At 41.3% G+C, this 4228-nt stretch overlaps 1 protein-coding gene across 4 annotated transcripts in view; it reads left to right on the plus strand.

The window, feature by feature from the left end:
- Window positions 1-4228, plus strand: part of LOC110022985 (vacuolar fusion protein MON1 homolog) — an 89400-nt gene that overhangs the window by 64930 nt on the left and 20242 nt on the right. The window lies entirely within an intron of this gene.

Below are 4228 nucleotides of genomic sequence, written 5' to 3' on the forward strand. Positions count from 1 at the left end.
CTTCCCTTTCTCGGTCTCGAGCCGATCGAGCCCTTCTTCTCCACGCGAGAGAGAGTTGACCTCTCATTCGTCCTTGCCCGACACTTTCTGCTCGAGACTCTTCTTCCCGAAGCTGCGTTTGCCTCTATGAGCTGCGATTTTCCTTTCTTGGTAGGTTGACTCTGATGAACTTGTTCCCTGGAACACTTGAGTGGCAACCTTCTTTTCTTTTTGATGCTTCTCTCCCTGCCACTCGGCTCGCCACTTGGTCCTGGGCACTTCGGTTGCCTCGCCTGCGGTAGGCAGAGGGAAGCGTTCTTTTCTTCTTTGACCCGATTCGAGTACCGGGGGAGGTTGGATGGTTTCATTTTTTTTCCTTCTCTTCTCTGCCTATAAAATAGAGCTTCTTTTGGGTTTTGTGATTGTTGAAAAATTTCCTAAGAAGAGGGGAAGTGGAGATCTTTGCTATTGGAAGATTTTAGGAGGGAGATTTATGTGGGAGCATCTCCTGAGCATCTCCTTGAAGCTATTTTTGCAGTGCAGTGCTTTACATTTGCATTAGAAAGATCCTTCTCTCCCCCTTTTTCGGTGCCTTGCTTCCTTTCGGTTTTCTCTCTGTCGAGCCACTGAGCATGGCTCTGTTGGATAGTACAACATTCTAGTATAATGCACTTTCATGTATTTTGAGATATTCACCTTAAGAGCCTGTGAAGGATAAAAATGTGAGCATGTTTTAGGAATTAGATTGGATTACTTGCTTAGAATGGGGGAAATATAGTATGACATAAGTGTTCTTCTTTTCTCTATTAGCTTGAGATGAAATCATAGCATATTCCTATTACTGTGAATAGGAAGGTTGAAACATGGCTTTGAGATAATTTTAGCTCCTCTTGCAAGCATGTTGGGATATGTATTATGAAGCTTTTCATCTATTTTTTTTTATTTAGCATAAGAATATTACTCTAACTTTTATTGTGGCTTAGTGCTGGAGGTCTCAATTGCAGCTTGGTTTTCGACCCTTGCTGGGTTCGGGTTTTAGCCTTGCTTGGCTCGGTTTGGTCTTTAACTAATCTGGGTTTTGATGAAAAACTTGGGTTGGCTTGGTTTTACCTTAAAATGACTGGAATTTTAATTTCTGTTAAAGCTCGAGTTTTTATTCATGCTTGGGCCCTGTTTTAGCCTTGAGTGACTCGATTTCTGGCTTCCATTGGGGCTCAGCCTTACCTGTTCTAGCTCTTGATTCTTGCCTGATTATGAGGCTTATTTTCAATTTGATTTGGGGTGTGGCTTTATCCTTTTTGCCCCTGTTGGTTTTCGGTTTGCCTAAAAAATGGCTGGGTTTTGGAGGGAGTTCCTGTCTTGGGTATGTGAGTTTTAGGGATTTATTTTTGGCTTGATTTTGGAGCTCAGTTTTTGTCTGGTTCTGCTCTTACTCAAGAGGTGGCTTGGGAGTTTGGTTTGGTTTGTTTTTAGTCCTACCCGTGAGCTTATTGAGAGGTTGCCTGGGACGGTATGACTCTTCTTGTTGAGTCTGAGTGGCTTGAATTTGATTGTTGAATCAAGTTTGTCATCCCAAAAATTATAATCACTTTAGTTATCCTCTTATGCATGTGGAACAACCCGACGACCGATGGTTCTTTTTGGTTGCCTTTGGTCGTGGGCCTTAGCAGCTATCCCTTGCTGCTCTTAGCCGTGAGCCTTACTTGTTCCTTAGGTTGCCTTTGGTCGTGGTCCTTAGCAGTTGTCCCTTGTTGCCCGCCTTAGCAGCTGTCCCTTGCTGCCCTTAGCCGTGAGCCTTACTTGTTCCTTGGGTTGCCTTTGGTCCCGTGAGCCGTACTTGTTCCTTGGGTTGCCTTTGGTCGTGGGCCTTAGCAGCTGTCCCTTGCTGCCCTTAGCCGTGAGCCTTAATAGCTCTCCCTTCCCCTTTTGGTTGCCTTGGCCGAGAGCCTTACCTGTTGTTCATCTCTTTGTATTGACCCTGGTCGTGAGCATTTATTTAGTTATATGGGAAGATTTTATGCTTATTTGATATATAAGGCTATTGATTAAATTGAAAGTTCGAAGATTTTGATTTCGACATGAGTTTGGGAATACTAGTGGTGGTATTCTCTAAGTTATTTTCCTTTCGTGTAGTTTGGGAGATTTCTAAGCCTCATTTTGGAAAAACATTTGGTTGACTTTATTAATCCTACGTCTTTGGGGTGTAAAAAAAAATCAGCGCAAAGTAGCCCTTTATGTTTGTTAGGAAAGACCTTGGGCCCTACTTTTCCAGGTCTTTTCAATAGGAGTTTTGAGAACTGATCTATTCTTATTTTCGGTGTTTTAGATTGATCAATGCCTCCTCTCTCTCACCCCATTTTTGTTCTTTTCTTTCCTTGCTTCTTGGTTCGTTTTTTTTTACGCTTATGTCCGATGCATAAGTGTTCACGTATAGCCTTTTGCTATACGTGAAACAATCAAACAAGGTCGCAAGTAGTCGTTTTGGAGCGTACGGTGGTGATGATAAAGGCACACCGAAGATAGAGCAGAAAGATGCCCTATCCTATAACATCAAGATCCAGGTATTTGATGAATAATAGGATAACAATATTCTTCACCGACATAAGTCTAGCACGAGTTGGCTCGAACCTCCTCAGATTGTTGGTATTCCCACGCCCGACAGTGTAATTGACTCGTGGACAACGAAAATTTCTAAAAAAAAAATAAGTTTTGATAAACCCTTTTCAAGCAAAAACGTACTTTTCTACGAAACAAAAATTGATAACTCTTCTTTGCATGTTTAAAATTTATATGCATGTTAAAAACATAAAACATACTTTAAAGCTGGTTGTCCACCTGACAAATACCTGTTTAGGATGGGAAGTAGCCCTCTAGGTGAGGATCAAGACACACTTAGTGGCGGGTTCTATACATTCGGGTGACCGAGTAGCCTTCGCGGACCCTCGAGTATAAATATATATCTGAGCCTAGCCCCATACGAGTGCTTGCGATCCCCCTCACTCCCTCTTCCGAATTACTTTTCTTTTGTTTTATCGAAGCTTTGGGACAGGACACTCTTGTTACTTTTCCTCGTGCTTTCGGGATTTTTCGAAGATTTTTGTGGATTCTTTTTCTTTTCTTTTACTTGAGTGTTTTCTCGTTGATTTTCTCGAGTTTTCTGTCATGAGTCGTTGTTACACTCTTCTTTGGATTTCCTGGACGACGTTTCTTCCAGACTCCGCTTTTTGCGATGTATTTAGACTTGCTATACTTAAGGAACAACGGATCTCACGAGCGTACAAGTTTTCTTTGCATTTTACAGCATTTTATTTTTCTGTTTCTATCTGCTACTGTTCTTTCTGTACAACATGTTATACTTGTCATGTTTCTACCTGCTACTGTTCTTTCTGTACAACATGTTATACTATTCTTGTTTCTACCTGCTACTGTTCTACATGCATCCTAATGTTTGTCCTGTATTGCATATTTTATATTATATAACTTTAAGCATGCCTTCTTTTATATAGTACATTTAGGACTATTACCATAGGGTCGTTTGATTTGACATCATAACTGGACACCCTAGAAAACTTAAACTCGTCACGTTGAGGAGGTTGGAGCTAGCGTGGTTGGCAGCACGACTATCTTCAACAGCAGAACATGTCTTCCCTAGCTAAACCATTCTTTTCCTAGGAATCAAACAACAAGCCATAGGATTTCAAGGTAGTCTGCTTAGCGCGACATAAATCCTCACTTTATCTGTTAGGCCTTTGCACAGCCAGACTGTGCAGTTTAAGTCCTAACTCGTTCTAGGTTCCGAGGTTGTCGTCCGATACGACATAAATCCTCATATCTTCTAGGCGACTTGTGTGACCGTGTCACGCAAACATAAGCCCTAATTAAATAAAATTGGCAGGATGAAACACTTGAATAATTTCTTCTCAAAACTGAAGCCAAACTATAGAATTGACTGAGAAGCCACCGAGGTTCGCCTCAGGATCCGTGGTCTCCCCTAGTTTCTCTTCATTTGGATTCCTCAACAATGTTCCAGATTCGAGCCTTTCCCCTTTCACACCTTTTCGTCCAATTTCGTTGAAAAGTCCTATTCTTTTGACCTCTTTGAAGATAATATTCCCTGATTTTTATCGAGAGTTTTCTTAAGTGACTTTGGTCATTTAAGATGTAATTAAGTATAGGGGCTTGCCCTTATAGGAAGCTTTTCCGAACCCAGTCTAAAATAAACCCTATTTAATTCTTTGTATTAAATAGG

Source organism: Phalaenopsis equestris, unplaced genomic scaffold (genome assembly GCF_001263595.1).
Source record: "Phalaenopsis equestris unplaced genomic scaffold, ASM126359v1 Scaffold000203, whole genome shotgun sequence".
NCBI classification, from domain to species: domain Eukaryota; kingdom Viridiplantae; phylum Streptophyta; class Magnoliopsida; order Asparagales; family Orchidaceae; genus Phalaenopsis; species Phalaenopsis equestris.